The following is an 18,090-nucleotide window of genomic DNA, read 5'->3' on the forward strand; positions in this document are numbered from 1 at the left end:
CATCAGCAGTGATTTTGCAGCCCCCCAAAATAAAGTCAGCCATTGTTTCCACTGTTTCCCCATCTATTTGCCATGAAGTGATGGGACTGGATGCCATGATCTTAGTTTTCTCAATGTTGAGCTTTAAACCAACTTTTTCACTCTCCTCTTTCACTTTCATTAAGAGGCTCTTTAGTTCTTCTTCACTTTCTGCCGTAAGGGTGGTGTCTGCATATCTGAGGTTATGGATATTTCTCCCAGCAATCGTGATTCCAGCTTGTGCTTCCTCCAGCCCAGCATTTCTCATGAGGTACTCTGCATATAAGTTAAATAAGCTGCCACATAACATTGAGCAGAGTTTCCTGTGTGATACAATAGGTCCATGTTGGTTATCTATTTTAAATACAGCAGTGTGTACCTGCTCATCCCAAACTCCCTAACCATCCCGTCTCCCTACCCTTCCCCCCAGCAACCGTAACTTAGTTCTCTAAGTCTGTGAGTCTGTTTTTCTTTTATAAGTTCATTTGTGAGTGTGTGCATGCATGCTTCAATCGTGTCTGGCCCATTTCCATCCCATGGATTGTAGCCCACCAGGCTCCTCTGTCCATCAGATTTCCTAGACAAGAATACTGGAGTGGGGTGCCATGCCCCTCTCCAGGGGATCTTCCTGACCCAGGGATCAAACCCAAGTCTCTTTTGTCTCCTGTATTGGCAGGTGACTTCTTTACCCCAGCACCATCTGGGAAACCCAAGTTCATTTGTATCGCTTTTTTTTTAGATGCCACATATAAGGGAAGTCATACAATATTTCTTCTCTATCTGCCTTCAGTCAGTATGACACTCTCTAGGTCTATCTATGTTGCTGCAAGTGGCCTTATTTCATTCTTTGAATGTCTGAGTAATATTCCGTTGTATATGCATACCGCATCTTCCTTATCCAACCCCTGCTGATGGACATCTCGGTGGCTTCCACGTCCTAGCTATTGTAAACACTGCTGCAATGAACACTGAGGTACGTGTACCTTTCTGAATCATGGCTTTATCTGGATATATGCCCAGGAGTGGGATTGCTGGATAATTTTTAGCTCTGTTTATTTTTTTAAGGAACCTCCATGGTGGTTGTCCAACTGGCCCAGATCGGAGGGTCCCAAGATGCCCTCCTTGGATTCAGTTCATCTGCTAGTTCAGCTCACAGAGTCGAGAAAGACTTGTTTAACTTCCTGGATCCCCAGCTTCCTATAAAGGATGCAGTCAGGTGAAGGCCCCTGACGGGGAACGGGCACAGGCTTTCCTGCCCGCGAGACGCACGTTCCTTGCCCCCTTGCTCGCCAACCCACCTGCCCCTGCCTGGGGCTTCTGGGTTTTTATGGAGCCTCGCCTCCCAGGATGACTGACTCGCTCCTCAGCCTCTGTGATGGGTTCACCCTCGCCCACTCTTAGCTCAGGTGGTGGGGGCGGGGTGGAAAGTTCCAACCCTCTAATCACAGAGGGGCTTCTCCCAGCAACCAGCCCCCATCCCTGGGTGGCATCCAAAAGTTCCCTTGCCCGATGCATTGTCCAGAATTGAGGACAAGAGACAGACCTTATCCCATCCCTCAGGAAATTCCCAGGGCTTGGGAGCCGTGGACGGTGTGGACGGCTGCTCCACAGCAGTGGCCACTCAGCCCGCCTCCCCGGAGCCAGCCGGGTGCTGTGGGATGGTGGTTTGTTTCTTTTTCCTGCTGGGCGGTGCCCAAGGCTCGTGTGCCAGTGACCTGCTGAAGGACTGGGCTGCTCCAGTTCACTGCGTTTACTTCTGGTGAGTCAAGCTGCTGAGCCTCTGTGTACAGGTTTCCCGGTGAACAGTTAGCCCTTCTCTCAAACAAACTCCAGGACAGCTTGGTTTTGTAATCACCAAGAGCACTGGTATTTATTTCTTAGAGAAGCAGGAAGTCACTCAATGATGGGCTGTTACAAACACAGGTGCCGTGCCAACCGCCCCTGCTGTGTGCATTGGCCCTGCCGTCCTCTGCTTTCTCTGCCTTACCCCGCGTTGGCCGTCGTGTGGATGGACCCCTGACCCTGACAAAGGCCGGGGCTGCTGGGGGTGAATCGGGAGCTGCTTAGAACAGGACCGGACAAACTGAGTGGGAAGGGGTAAACCACGCAGGCTCTGTCTGGTAGAGTCGGCAGAACAGGCAGAATGCGGCTCGTTCATCCTTTACACAGCCCTCCCTGTGCCCCCCGACCTCTACCTATGGAGAGGACCTTGGCTGCGTCCTGCCTGCCTCCCAGCGCTAGGATGGATGTCGGGGGGCGGGGGACCCTGACCCCTCAGCTGCTCCCTGTCGCTTACACTGCCTCCACGGGGTGCTCCTCTGACTTTCCTCAGCGTCATCCCTGCGGAAACTGAGACCCCACAGCCCTGCCTCTCGCGGAGACAGTGGCTACAGCCCCGGAACCAAATGCAGTCAGACAGATTTTGCATGGCCCTGGAGCCAGCAGCAGCTTTTCCGTTTTCTTTTTATAAAGGGTTGCAAACTTCAGGAGGTCCTGAAGGACAGGGAAGCTTGGCGCGCTACAGTCTACAGGGTCGCAAAGAGTCGGACACGACTGAGCGACTGAACAATAATGAAATGTAAGGATTGTAAAAAAGCAAGCAAGGACAGACAGACAATGGAGACCACATGTGGGCCCAGAAGGTCTAAACTACTGTCTGGCCCTTCACGGACACTCAGTTGGACCCCTTCCACGGGACACTCTGGGTTGGACTCCCTTCACAGACACCCTGGATTAGACCCCCTTCACGGACACTCTGGGTTGGACCCTCTTCACGGGACATGGGATTAGACCCCCTTCACGGGCATGGAATTAGACCCCCTTCACAGACAGTCTGGGGTTGGACCCCCGCCTCCTGCTCATGGAGGCAGGACACTGTCGTGGAGACAAGGGTGGTCCCTTAGACCGCGGACCAGCAAAGGGTGGATACGCCCTGAGGGGTCTGGAATCAGCCAGCGTGGGAAACGCCCACATCCTAGAAAGTGAGCCTGTAACAGAGAGATGTGTGTCTGAAACAACGCCCCTCACAGCTCTGGGAGATGTTTGGAGGGGTGAGCCAAACCACAGGGCGGACAGCAAGAAGTCAAGCTGGTGAGTGATTCATTTAAAACCGCAGAGCCGGAGGGGCCGGAGCGGCTTGCAGGCCGCGTAAACTCGGCGGACCGCGTGGGCCGCAAGCCTCTGTCCTCTCTGCTGGCGGAACAGGGCTGTTGTGAGAGCCTCCCCGCGCCTGGCCGCGAACACCACAGAGGGCGGTTGTCCCGCAAGCCCAGGTCTCGGCGTCAGCAGGGCTGCTTCCAGTGGAGGCTTGAGGGGCCGCTCTGTGCCCCTCTCCTTGGTGTGTGTGTGGCCATCTCCTCCCTGTGGCCTGCTCACCCCCCAACTCCGGGCCTGTGTTCAGATTTCCCCTCTGTGAAGGGATGCCAGCCTTGCTGGGTAGGGTCACCCAAGCCCCCCAGGGCGCTTCCCTGGGGGCTCAGCAGTAAAGACCCCGCCTGCAGTGCAGGAGACATGCCCTGGGTCGGAAGCGCCCCTGGAGGAGGAAACGGCAGCCCACTTCAGTATTCTTGCCTGGAGAATCCCACGGACAGAGGAGCCTGGCGGGCTACAGAGGTGCAAAGGGGTTGCAAAGAGTCAGACTTGACTTGGCAACTGAAGCAAATGAGGGACTCTGAGGACTCAGGCCGCCTGCTCGCCCTGCTCATCTGTCTCCAGATGCAGTCCCTGGGGGGACTGGGGGTCAGGACTCTAGCATGTGACCCTTGGGGACGCATTTCAGCCCTAACATACAGCCTCAGTGGAAATGCTCGGTCTTTGCCTCTGAGGAAAAGTGGGGAGATCTTTGGGGAGATCCCCTTTCAGCCAGGAAAGGGGAAGTCAGAGAAAGCAGCTTAGTGGGAGCTGATGGGACTGCATCTGAGGAGGCCGGGCTGACCGGTCCCCTGAAGGGGGCGGGGATGGAGGGGGGATAGAGGGGTGGGGATGGAGGAGAGGATGAAGGGCAGGAGAGCCCGCTCCGCGTTACCCCAACCCCCAACTTCCCTGCCCCCGCCCCTCCCCCACCCGGGATGCCAGCCTCCCCCGCTGCCTGGAGAGATAACCGCTGTTCTGGAAACCAAACAAACTCAAGCGTAACAACTGACAAACCACACACTTCTGTTTGCATGGGGTGTGCTCACCCAGCGACGGGGATGACAAGGTTGGATTCTCAGAAGCCTGGTACCCGGAGGGTCTGAGCCGAGTTCCGGCCGCTCCACTGACCACGTGGGTGCCTGATGCGCGGGTGTGCGTCCTCAGTGGTTTCCTGACTCGCCTGCTTGCTGGGTTTTGTCTCCTCGTGGTGAATTGATTTCTATTTTTTTTCTGGCCACAGTGCACGCACACAGCTTATGGGGTCCCAGTTCCCCGCCACCTCTGTGGAAGCATGGAGCCCTAACCCCTGGGCCCCCGGGGAAGTCCTGACTTCGGTTTGTATTTCTGGATTTTAATCTATTTCCTGTAATACAGAAATGCACGTTCATTATGAAAAATGGACGACATTCTGCACCAGGCCAGGATACGGCTCCAGCACTTGAAGATGTCGGGGTTTCGTCCTCGAGCCGCGGGCATCGGGGCTAATTCCGTTTTTGCGGCTCCGACATAAGCACGTGCCTGACCTGTACGACGGTGTCCTCTCAGCAGAGCTGGGGGCAAAGGTCATGTACATCTTCTCTGATCCTGAGTAGGTCATGAGCGCACGCTGAAGGGCTCCTGGTTCTAGCACATCGCTGCTGCTGTGCTGCGTGAAACCCAGATTAGTCTAAAGGAAAAGGGCGGAAGAGACTCCTTTCACGTGGATCACGCAGGGCTGGCAGAGGCAGAGAGACACAGGGTTCCGGGCTGAGAGCGCTGCAGGTGTCCCGGTGTCGCTGCCAGAAAGCCGTACAGCCAGAGAACGTTCGAGACCGTGAAGAGGGTGAATTTTATGTATGTGACCTGGGTCTTGATGGAAGATCTAAAACTGAACTGAACTTGAGAAGGTGATGCGTGTTCGACGTCCAGATACTGTCTCCCCAGAAAGGCTACAGCGGTCTCCAAAGTGCTCGGAACCCCGGTGCCCGCCCGTTCCCGCCGCATTCAGCACTGCCGCCCCGCTGCTCAGCGGCTGCGTCTCGCTCTCGGGGGTGGTGGCCCGCCTCTGATCACTATGGGAGGTTCGTGCTTATGTTTATGAGAGGGTCACAGGCAGGAGGGCCAGGGGGTCTCCAAGCGGAGGAAACAGGCTGCAAGTGTCTCTTCAAATTCTGTGTTGCTATGACGACACCTGGTTCCACCTGAACTTAGCTTTTCTCACACCTTGGGCTAACCAAGGCGTTTTTCTTATGGAAATATTTTCCTTTAACTATGTTAATGAAACGACGTGTTTGCTTTGGAATTTGGCTTTCTTCAAAATGGCTCCACTTAAGGCTAACTTTTGACTGATAATAGCTCAACAAACCAGTATTCATATCGGTTGTTTTATGGCTGGGGGATGACACACTTCCTGTCTCAAAAATGCACTTTGTGGGAGAGGGGCCTGCCGAAACCCCCTCAGCCTTGAGGCGGCTCTCTGTACCTGATTAATAGCTTTCCAACAGACAGAACACAGCTTGCTAAAACTAGCGCGGGGGGCTCGCTGCGTCCCCCTTCTGACGTCTATGTCAGAAGCTTTCCCAGTCCCTTTTTATACTTTAATAAAACTCTGCTACACAAATGCTCTTGAGTAATCAAGCCTGGTCCCTGGTCCTGCAGCTAAATCTTCCTCTTCGGAGATCACGCATCTGACACCGTTCCCCGTACGCTATCATTTCCAGTCACTTGCATTTCTTCCGTAACTCACTGGACTCCTGCCTGTGGGGCTCAGGTGGGGAACCTGGCTTCCACCGCCCGGGGCCAGCGTTCTGCTCTGGCCGCCTCGCCGGCGGGCACTGCCCCAAGCCCTTGTTCTTCATCCCGTGGCTGGAACCCACCTTGTTCCCAGGCCTACTTTCCTGAGATGCCCCTGGCCCTGGAAGACGGGGCTGTGACAGCATTCGTGGTTTAAGGATTTCCTTGGCCCCCTCACCTTGTTCTGGTGTGTTCCAGAATGCATTTGAGTATCTTCGAGCCTTTCTGTACAAGAAGAGACTTTTCAAAAAAGAACTTCAGACTTTCACAGAATGCTAACAGTTATTCTTGGCAATGATGTGTAAAAATAGAAATCATTTCAGTTGTGAGATTTCTGGAAAAGATTTAATATGGGTAATATGGAATTTGGAGGGGCGAGTGAAGACTCTGAGAGCAAGAGGACGTGGTCAAGGGGTGAATGTCTGCAGTCCTCTGGGCTGATGGGAGTTGACGGGAACGGCCTCTGCAGGCTGGGGTGTGGGAGGGCAGGCCGTCCTCAGGGCAGAGCAGGGCACAGCCAGTACCTTCCAGGAGTCCCTGGCACCAGGCTGAAAGTGTCAGAGCAGGTCAGCCGCCCCCGGGCCGCCCCTGCCTTGGGCCCAACTGCTCAGGGCAGGACCCGGGCGCTCAGTACCGGCCCTGAGGCTGCCTTCCCTCTGGCCTTCTGCAAAACCCAAGTGTGGTGGAGCTGCACGCTCAAACGCTGCTGCTGCGAGTCAGGTACCGCCCCTCTGGCTGGATGGCAGGCTGCTCAAGCTGCAGAATCGCTACAGAGATGCTCGGTTAAGCCTTCATAAAACCGGCAAGAATTTCACCCTGAGGTCCTTTGTCCTCGGGATCAGACTGACGGTGCCACAGCTCCCCTGAGACAAAGGGAAGAGCCCTTCCGGCAGCTCCACATCTGTGTCTCCCATCCTCCACAGAATCCAGAAATGCCGGGCCAAGTATGATCATGTTCAAGTCTCTGCAGGGGTTAGAATCTAGAAACTGAAAGGCAGTTTCCCTAGTGGGTCTAGGCAGGAACAGCTGCCTCTAAAGATGTTGCCAAAAATAAAAGAAAATAAAATAAAGATGTTGCCAAAACACTCTTTGGACAGACCTTTCACCGGGAACTGCATTTTTGTGTTTACCGAGGTACGAGATGTCAGTTCTTTTTTTTTTTTTTTTTTTTGACATATGTCAGTTCTTTAAGGGTAGGTAGGCATTGTGACACTTCTTGTTGGCATGTTAGCTCTTTTCTGGGTATGATTTTACACTGGCATTCGTGACTATGAAGATGAAGTCCATGAGTTCAAGTTTATCTTGTAGGGGAGGAAAAACTTTTTTCTCTACCCTATTATGTTCTGTCCATGAGGCACTGCAAATTAAACTAACAAAGAGCCAGATTAACAGGAGGGGAAAAACCCAGAGTTGACTTCCACATGTAACACACTTAGACGCAGGAGAACTCAGTGATGAGTAACTCAAAAGGGTGGTTCGAATTGGGGTTTAAATACCACGTTAATATGTGAGGTGGAAGGGAAGGCACTTGTGGGAAAAGATGACTCTTGGGGAAGGTAAGTGGTTTTCAGGAGAGCAGACAGGAGATAACGCTTGGGGTGCTGTTCGCCCGCACAGGGGCGAGCAGCCTTCCCTTCCCCTCCAAGGCCACGCACCTGCCCTGGGAAAGGAGCTGGGTGGCTTTTCTTCTCCCTTCTGCTCAGGAGAGGGCTCCCGGTGGCCTCACTTCCCGGCGGTCACTGTCTCAGTCAGACAGGAAGGGGAGGGGCAGGCCTTCTCCATGTCTGCAGACTCGGGAGTCCGGAGCCTCAGACGCGCTCTCTGCTGACTGTACACCTTCATCCCCTCCAGCCTCTGCCGCGATCCTAACCGACCCGGGGCCTGACGGACCTGCTGACTCAGCTCTGCGAGGTCACCTCCCCTCACAGTTACTCATCCCGCAGAGCGCTTCAAGCAGTGATTCTCAATGTGGGGTTCCTGGAAATGTGCCAGAGGTGTCTGTTCTCAGGCCCCACCCAGACCTGCTTGAGCAAACTCCGGGGGAGGGGCCCGGAAAGCTGGGTGTTCAGGACTCTCCAGGTAATTCCAACCGGTGTTAGAATTTGAGAACCACCAACAGAATGTGGGAAAACCGCCTGGTACCTGAGGCCAAGAAAATATTCTTTATTTTTAGAGTAAAATAATCATAACACCAACAACAAAAGTAATTATTAGTTTTGAAAAGAGTCAGACACGCCTGAGCGACTAACACTTTTACTTTACGCTTTCACCTTCATGGACGCAGAACCCTTGTATTATGTTTTCTACAATTACAGAGTCATAAAGTATCTCCAGGACAATGAAAGGCGTAAATAACTGATGGCTAAGCTATTGCACACAGCATACCCTGTAACCACTTTTTTACTCATGTAGAAATTTTTTGCTACATTTTCCGACAGCTTGTTCTTGTGGTTTAGTCGCTAAGTTGTGTCCTGCTCTTTTGCCACCCCATGGACTCTATCCCGCCAGGTTCCTCTGTCTGTGGGATGTCCCAGGCAAGAATACTGGAGTGGGTTGCCATTTCCTTCTCCAGGGGATCTTTCTGACCCGGGACTGAACCTGCATCTCCTGCATTGCAGATGGATATTTTACTGCTGAGCCACCAGGGAAGCCCCTTTCTGACAGCTAGGATCTCACCAATTTAGAAAGATGGATACAAACAGATTATAAGGGGGGAAGCTTAGAAACGACTGAAATGTCCATCAACAAGAAGCTGTTGATTGAAGGCAGTCCCTTGACCACAGATGACGGCACAGCAACACCTGTGTTCCTTCCAGGGCGGGCTCCACCACCTAACCACCCTTTGAGTTCAATCTGCATGTGTCTCTATCTCTACAAGACACTGTATTCACAATTTGGAAACACAAAAATCTCTACAAAGCACATTTTCCCCTCACAGGTCATTGGGTGTGAAACCTTATGTAAACTGACCTGAGGCCATTTATAATTGTCAGTGTGAACATTCATCCATTTTATGGCAAGGAATTCCAGAATGTGGCAACTGAAAAAACACACACAAAAGTTTTGAGTTTCGCTTTATTGGGGGAACTTACTGAGGACTATAGCTGGGAAACCGTCCTCTCCGATGTCTCTGGGGAACTGCTCCAAAGAGGCCAGGGAGGAGCCAGGAGTTCTGGTGAAAAAAAAAGTTGAACATCAAAACATTCCTGCTAATCACATAAACCAGCCATTCAAGTTAGTGATTTTAGTGCTTTGCTGTGTGGGGGGAGATGTAAGAGTCTGGGGTGATTCAAATTAATCCTACATATGTCTCAGCTGCGGAGGGCCTGTGAGCTGTTTCTCCACACCCTGAATTCAGCATGTACTGTCCAGGGGTGGGGTGGGCGGGCCCGCAGTGGCTGATGGCTGGATGGTGGGTAACATGCTTCTGTCCACAGATACGAGGGAATATACGGTCCTTGCACTGAATTACCTCTCCAAGTCAGGGAGAATTCAGAAGTCCAAAGCATATTTGGCCCCAGGAATTTCTCAGAAGGGCTTGCCGACCCACCCGTGTGTATTGCGTGTAACATGTGTGGCACTTGAGGCTCTGAGTGGCTGGAAGTGACCTGCCCAGAGCACTCCATTTGCGTGGGTTTGGCTGGATGCTGACTTCATAAGATGTTGCACTGGATTGAACAGTGTCCCTGGTTTTCATGTCCATGCAGGGCCTCAGGATGGGGCCTTATATGGAGAAGCGTCTCTGCAGGTGTCCTGAGTGAAGGTGAGGTCTTACGGGGTGGGGCTGGGGACCCCAAAACCAGTGACTAGCGTTGTGATTGAGAATGGAGGAAAGCGATCATTTGCACTCACATCACACCATTGGTCCTTCTCATCACTGCACTGGACAACACTGTTGGTCAGTCAGTCCTGTCCGAATCTTTGCGACCTCAAGGACTAGCCCGGCTCCTCTGCCCATGGCGTTCTCCAGGCATGAACACTGGAGTGGGCTGCCGTGCCCTCCTCCACGCACTCACTGCTGCTCTCCAAATGAGGGGGAGCTGCACTCACCAAGCAACCCGGGAACCCAGCTGGGGGGCCTGCAGTTTAGCTCAGCTCTGACGTGATGATCTACCTGGCCCCCTCCCAGAAGCCGTCCCCAAGCCCAGGCCATCACCTGTGCCTCTGCCCAGCCCGCTCCTCAGCAGAGTCCAAGACCCCCTCCTCCAGTCCAGCCCCTTCCAGAGCTGCTCGCAGGACGCTGGGCAGCCGTTCATTCACTAGATGACCTGCTTCCCATAAAGGATGCAGGTCAGGACCAGCCAGCTGGGAGAGACCCCCAGGCCAGATTTTGGGGGGCACTGAACCTCCTTTTCTCCTGGGGTGCCCCACCCTCCCAGAGCCCCCATGTAGTCTCTGACCTGGAAGCTCTCGGAATCCCTTCAGGTAGTGGTTTTCATGTACGTATAGCTTCACTGCACAGGCGTGCTGGGTTAAACGAACGCCTGCTGGTGATGAAACTGGGGTCGTTTCAGGGGGGCCCTGAAGAGCTCCCGTACCATGGCCTTTATGTCCTGATGCAGAAAAGAATTCAGCGAGAGGGAAAGTGATTTATTAGAAAAGGACGCTAGTGAGGTTCACAAGCGGGCTGGTGAGGGGGTGCGGTGCCCTGAGCACTTACTGGACTCCAGCTTTATAATCAAAGGAGAACGGGGCAGGGAGAGATCTTCTCTGTCTTTCCTGAGCAGACCGCATGCTCCCATCATCAGTTCCTCCTCCAGGCTGAGCAGGAGAGTTTTCTGGTCCCTGCATGGTCAAGCTGGGTCCACACATCATTGATCTTCCTATGTGCAGAGGACACGTCCTAGGGATCATCAGTCCCTGAGCTCACTGGGCAGCGGGCTGGTCTCCTGCCCCCATGGTTTCACGGTCTGGGTCAGTCTGGCTCCTGTTGCCTGGTTTTGTTGCCAAGCTAGCCTGCTTGGTTTTGTGGTTAAGCAAACCTGCTTTCTTGAGTGGTCATTAACTCATAGGGTCTCCCATATTTTCCTGCTTACAATCCCGTAGCGGGACGAGCGGTTTAATTGCCTGCTGTTCCCCTTTGCTCTGTCCCTATCAGAGATGAGCTCAACCCCAGCGCCTCCCCCGCCCAGAGGTCACCAGGGTGGGGCTGACAGTCCAACTCTTAATGACGGGGTGGTTCCCCTGGCAATCCTCCTGGGCAGTTCCCAAAAGTCACCCCATTCACAGGAGCCCAGGTGTGGTTGAAAGGGGCTTCTTATGAATCTCCAGTTATGGCTCAGGAAAGCCCCAGGGTCTCAGCGGGCTGTGCCGGACCTGGCGCCGGCTGGCTGGCGGGGTCGGTGTCACTCTGCAGTTCCTAAGCTTGGCCCCAGCTTTCCTTCAGCCGCACAGCATGCGGGCTCCCAGCTCCTTGACTGGATTGAACCCTCGTCCGGCACTGAAGGCCCGGACTCTTAACCACTGCACCGCCAGGGAAGTCCCAATCCTAACTTTCTTGGGATTCCAGAGTACTTCCTGCTGTGTTCATCAGGATGAGTGGGCAGAGAGGAGGGACCCGGTGCCGGCCCAGGATGTGGCCCTTAGCGGGAGGGTGGTGGGCGGAGTAAGGCCCAGGACAGGTGGGGGGACGGGGCAGGGGTGGTGGTGGGGAGTCCAGGACGGGGCAGGCTGGGGGGACGGGGCAGGGGACGGAAGGGGAGAGTCCAGGACGGGGCAGGAGGGTCTTTTCAAATGAGTAGTATAATTAAAACAACTTTTGGGGGAAAAAGCATTAATTTCCCATCACTCCAAAATCTTCTCTGATCTTAATAGACATAAGAAGTTACATTTATTTTACTGTGTTGAAATCAGTGTACAGTTCTAACTGGCCAAGAACCTAGAACCCGAGGCTTAATTCTAGAGAACAAAGTGGGGAAAGTGTAGGCAGGGCAGTTTCTACCAAATCCTCCCTGGAATCAATCATCTGCTGACCCAGCGGGACTGAGGCTTCCACCCCAGAGCCCTGAGTTCCCTCAGGACCAGGAACCGCCCCCGTCAGGACAGGGGGGCCCACCAGCTGACGGAGGATCTCGGCTCTCCCGGGGTGGCTGGAACGTGCCCCGCAGCCCCACGGGGACACTGGCTGACATCCCCCCTCCAGACGCAGCTGCAGCTCTTTGGCTCCGAAGGGATTTAAATCCCGTCCAGTTGGATCTGGTTCCTCTGCCTCTATCGTTCTGACCCGCAAATCCTGCTAATACCATGACTGTTTGCCAAGTGATGAGGGGCTAGAAAGACAGGGGCGTCCAGCTGCTGTCAGGGCGCCGAGAGCCACGTGGGTGCAGACAGAAAGGAAAGGAATGTGGGCCGTGGCCAGCGGGCGCCGGGCACCCGGGAAGCTGGGCACGGATGCGGGCTTGCTAGCCTGTCAGGTCAGGTAAGCGAGACTCCATCACCTGATGCCCGGAGAAAGGGGCCTGGAGCTGGGCGGTGAGCCGCCCACCTCCCGGGAAGCCACCGGGGGAGCAGAGGGACTCCAGCGGGCGAACCACGCAGCCGTCCTGGTGTTCCAGCTTCGTGACTGCTTTCACTCTGCATAAAAAGAGTGCGGTTAGGACAGACAAGAGCCCGCCTTACTTTCAGCCCTCACGTGTGGCTGTCCTACGCTGTCCTCATCTGTTGAGCGGTGTGAGGTTTCCTGGGGTCATCCTGGTGACGGCCGTGGGTCTGAGAGCCAGATGGTGTCTATGTGAGGGTGGCGGGCGGGCTCCCAGACCTGCCTTCTTTCTGGAAAACACAGGCCCATGCTGTTGATGCTCAGCGGGTGTGCAAGATGTCATCAGGCGTGCAGACGTGCACCCGGTGGGGTCCCTTTGCTGGGCCTTTGGGGCCCAGCTCTCAGAGCCCTGGGGGCTCCTGCGGCCCCAGCCAGAGAAGCTTCATCTCTAAACACCTCTGAGCTGCTGGTGGTCTACCTGTGACCCCCTGCCCCCCAGCACAGGGAGGCCTCTCCTTCCAGGACGGTGACCGCTGGCCGAGCCGGCTGCTGAGCCAGTGGCCCCCGAGTCCATCAGAGGGTGAGCCGGACACAGGAGAGGAGCCGGCGGGGACTGGGCACGGGGGCGCGTCTGTGTGGCCCTCCTCCGCCTGCACAGCACCGGGGGCTGCTGGGGCACGGGGTCGCGGGAAGGCAGCCCCCCCAGCGCCTGCATTCCTCAGTGGGGTTCAGCCCTCCGAGCCTGAAGCCCCCACGGCTGGCAGGACTGTGAGCCTGGAACCCCGGGAGCTCCCCCACCCCAGTTGGCAGGCTGCCCTCCGGCTACAGAACTGCCCCCGGCCCCCTAGGTTGCTCTTTGGGCCCCGGGCTGGCTGTCAGCATCCCTCGGGCTGGAATGAGCCCTCTGGGCCAAGGTTCTCCTGGACCACCATCTCCAGACTCTGGGTGCAGGAAGGTGTCAGCACGCATTCTCCCATCTAGTCCATAAACATTTGCGGAGACCTACTCCGTGCCTCAGACCCTGGAAGGCGCTGGGGGTTGGGCATGGGGCTGCGGGTGCTGGCTGGAGGGGTAGCCAGCACTGGGAGGGTTCAGGCCACAGCGATGCTGATGGGGGTCCCCAGGGAGGAGAGCCCTGGGAGGGTCTACTTCCACAGGGCCTGATTTCCAGGGCACGGGGTACAGAAGACCCAGGTGCTGGGCGCAGCTGCACAGAATGGGCCCCTTGCAGCCAGGGGACTTGGGAACGGTGGGGAGCAGGCCTTCTCTCCAGACTGGGGAGCTGACCCGAGGTGACCCCCGCATGGGCAGCAGCCCCTGGATGCCCCTGCTCCCCCACATCCGCTCCACTCCACACCAGGCCTTCCTCGGGCAGACTGGGAGTATCTTCCTCCTCCTTGACGTCAGAACAAAGTGAAGACGCTGTGGACACAATTGGGGATGTTTAAAAACAGATTCTGTTGGGGAGAAAAATCTGTCCTTGCTCTTCTAGGTTCTTTGGACAGTCTAAGAGTTAAACTGACATAAGACAGGTTAACAGGAAAAAAGCTCCTTCCATTGATGTGGGGGTCCCATAAAAACACAAGACTCCACGGCAGGCAGGGAGCTGAGACACCTAAGCCCTCCCAACCGAAGGAGACGGGCAGGAGTCTGGGTTCAAAGTTGGGGGGGTTGGCGCGCTTCACAGAGGGTGAGAGGGACGACTGTGTGGGTCCAAGGCCCATCTCTTCCAGGGCTCCGCCCTGCCGTGCAGATTTCTGATGTGAAAATTTATCTCCAGGAATAGCTGTTTTCCTAGGCCAGGCACTTGTCTTTCAGGCAGTTAAGGGAGCAGTAAGAAAGTTTTCTTGACTCTGCACCTCTTAATTGCCTTTGGCTCAAACAATCCACGTGCGAAGTGGTATGTTTTGGGGTGGCTTACGTTAGGTACATGCGTGCTCAGTCATCTCTAACTCTGTGACCCCATGGACTGCAGCCCTCCAGGCTCCCCTGTCCTGCGGAGTCTCCAGGCAAGAATGCTGGAGTGAGTTGCCACGCCCTCCTCCCGGGGATCTTCCCGACCCCGGGATCGAACCTCTGACTCTCATTCTTCTTACTCTTCACCCACGGCATCGACAGTGGGTTCTTTACCACTAGCGCCACTTGGGAAGCCCAGGGTTACTCTGGCCCCCTTCAATTACACATTAGATCATGTTCTTGAATGAATGTTTCTTTTCTTACGAGTGATGACAGTATTGAGGTTATATAGGAAGCTTTCCTCATGAGATCATACGTGCTGAGACAGCTGGAGGCAAAATGTCAGGATGTCCACCACCTGCGTTCAGATGATTCAGCAAAAACTGGAAAAGGGAGAAAGAGCCTGAGCTGTGGGGAGGCGGCAGCTGTTGGTGAATGGAGGTGAAGATACCTGTTCGTTTGACTGGTTTTTCAATTTTCCCGGAGTTCTGGAAAATTAAGAACTCGGGGTGGGGGAGGCAGGGTCTGTGTTGAAGGGAAGTCCGTTAGAGCCGGGGGGCCGGGGGCTGCCCTGGTTTGTCTGCCTGAACTGTGGCAGGCCCGGGAGCCCTGGCTCCGTCCGGGGGGCCTCCGTTTGCTGGTGGCTGCGTGCCGGGGAAGCTCTGTCCGCGGCCACAGGTTCCATTTCAAGCCCAGACAGCCCTTTGCAGGTTCATCTGGGCTTCAGAACAGTAGGGTGTGTGAGGGAGGCTCGGGGCGGTGGGGGGGGGAACATCTGTCTACCTACGGCTGATTCATGTGGATGTTTGGCAGAAACCAACACAATCCTGCAAAGCAATTATCCTTCAATTAAAAGTAAATTTTTTTTAAAAAAAGTAAAAAATGTTAAGAGATAAAATAAATAAAGTAATAAAATAGTGGGGGGAAGTGAGGGGAACACGTCAGCTTACTGGGAACCAGGACACGTCACCCTGCAGGGATGCTGCTCGAGAGGAGAGGTCGTCGGTTGGAGAAGCTTCCCAGAGCAAGCGAGGACCCACGTTGGCTTCAGTTACAGAGCCTGTGCTCCTTCTCTCTGCTCGGCCTTCTCGGAGTGCAGGAAGGACAGTGACAGGCGGCAGATTTCTGGGACTGGCAGGTTTCCGCTTCCTCCCCTTCTCAGCTGGGTGCTGTGTGTCCAGGCAGTGGGTCTGAGCTCTAACGAAAAGGAGCCAAGCTGCTCTCGCTTCTTTTCAGAGCAAGTGGTGATCCACTGGAGGAGGCCTCGCCTCCAGGAACCACTCCTTTCCTGTTCCCAGGCCCCAGAGGCTGCCTCGGGCACCCGTCTGCCTTGTCTCTGAGCCTCAGTTTCCCCCTCTGGAGGTCCAAGGTACCTGGTTCTGGGCAGAGCAGCCATGGAGAGGAAAGGCCAACGGCTCTGAGCAGGGCCTTTGCATTCTGCTCGCACTGGTATGAAGGCCCCCGCTGCCTAAGCGTGTCTGGTTTGTGGCTTCACATTTCCCCACACCCTCTCCAGCCCTTGTTTGTAGACTTCTTGAGCGTTCTGACCTGTGTGGAGACTTTTGATTGACATGTTCCTGTCGGCCGTTGAAGGCGGTGTTCTGAGTAGAGAAACACATACACTAAAAATATATGTGAAACTGCCCATGTCTCACTCAACACCTGGAGCTTTCACCATACCCTTTATCTGCGACTCTCAAAGAACTAATCTTCAAAGTTCCAGCGCACAAACGAGGCACAGCAGTCACCGTCATTCCTATTTCACCGACAGGGAACCGGGGCTCGTGGCAGAGTCAACGTCACAGCATCGTCAACACTGACGCTTCACTGGACCTCCCGGGGGCTCAGGGCACAAAGCCGAGCTCACGCAGCAAGTCCTGGTGGTCCCAACAGAAACGCAGCCTTTCTCCTTCTCGGCCCGGTGCTGGCGCTCTGTCCCCTTCCCACTCACCCAAGACCACACTGTCCAGGGGCCCGACAGTGTGACGGTTTTCAGTTACAAGCTCCTACATGTTCGTTATCTGTTGAGATGGAAGACCTACAATATTGCTTGCTCTTTATGAGTGCTGAATATGTTCTGGAATCCCAAAGCTCCTCACAGCTCTCTGCAATCCATCTGTGTCCTCCTTGCCTCCTCCCCTGGGGGCCCTGCATCAGACGGGGGTGTCCCACCTCTGACCCCTCTGTCACTATCCCCTCGATTTCCCATCTGTTTTAAAGGAAGGTGAGTTTCTCGACTTTTACACCCGGGTTCCAAGCATCCAGACTCCTTGAGAATGACTTTAATCTTCGCTTTCTCTCCAGCATCTTCAGTTCCTTTTCTATCTATGGCCTCTTTAATTAGAAACACGCAGGAATGTCTGTCTTTGCAGAAACAAACACAACACAGCCAGGTAAGCACCAGGTCTTCCTGTGACCTTCTCTTTCTGGGTATCTTCTTTCCCTCCTTCTCTCCTGGGGACAAATCCATCTAACTGTTGCCAGGGTTTCCCAGCAAGCACCGGGCTGTAATCCAGTCTCCTGCAATTACTCCAGAAAAGGCCACCGACCTGCGAACCATGAATGTGTCTCAGCTCCCACCCCTCTTTCCTTCCTTGACGATGTTAACTGTTTCCTAGGTTCACCCCCACCGCCAGCTTTTTGCCCAGCTGCTCTTTCGCTTCCCATGGCAACGAGGCTCTTACACCTTGACGAGCAGCTCTGACAGGTCTTGGAAGGCCTGGGTAGCCGGTGACATCACCTGCTGGGGGTTTTCAGTGGACCCCATGGTCCCCTTTCTCCCCACAGCCAACATCTGCACTCTGTCTTCTTCACCCACACCGGCTCTTCCTCCTGGTCAGAGCCTTCACAGTGTGGAATCGAGTTTTCCTTTCCTTCATCCCCACGCCTCATCAGGCACAGGTGCTTGGGATTTTTCTTTTTCTTCTATAACCGAAAAACATTTCCAAGGTTTCACGATCACCGTTTCCTTCCATTGTCCAATGAAATAATTTGAGTCTCCTTCTAAAGTGACTGCAAGGAATTCCCTGGTGGTCCAGTGGATAAGAATCCACCTGCCAATGCAGGAGACTCGGGTTCGATGCCTGGTCCGGGAAGATCCCACAACAAAGCCCAAGGGCCGCAACTACTGAGCCTGCAGTCCTAGAGCCTGTGCTCCGGAACAAGAGAAACCACCACAGTGAGAAGCCGTCGCATCACAACTGGAGAGTAGCCCCCGCTCACAGAGACTAGAGAAAGCCCCCAAGCAGCAACAAAGACCCAGGCCGGCTACGCTCAACCAATCATTCTTAAAACATGGTTAAAAAAAGAGAGTACAACTATTAAAGAATAATAACATGACTGCAAGAAATTCAGAACCTGTCCCCTCACTGGTTTCCTCTTCTAGGGTCTCCTGGCTGGGATCCGCCCCGTGGTCACTGTCTTCTGAACACAGGCCCAGCCCCTGCTTCATTCCTCAAGATGACCTTTCTCACACAGAAAGAGAACACCAGGCTGTAAAGGCTGACACACAGTTCTGCAACCCTGAGATGTCACAGAAGGAATGAAACGCTTGGAAACAGCTCTTCATGATCACAGGTGCCTGGCTCCCTGCTCGGTCGTTCCTCTGAGGTGGCCCCTTCCAGCCACCCTCCCAACCAGGCCTCTACCCCCACCCCAGCCCTCCCTTCCTGTCCGCCTTCTGCAGTTAAAACAGTCACAGCTTTTGCAAAGATGCTCTCCTCCACAGTGGCACC

This window comes from Cervus canadensis, chromosome 3, assembly GCF_019320065.1.
Source record: "Cervus canadensis isolate Bull #8, Minnesota chromosome 3, ASM1932006v1, whole genome shotgun sequence".
In the NCBI taxonomy this organism is placed as follows: Eukaryota; Metazoa; Chordata; class Mammalia; order Artiodactyla; family Cervidae; genus Cervus; species Cervus canadensis.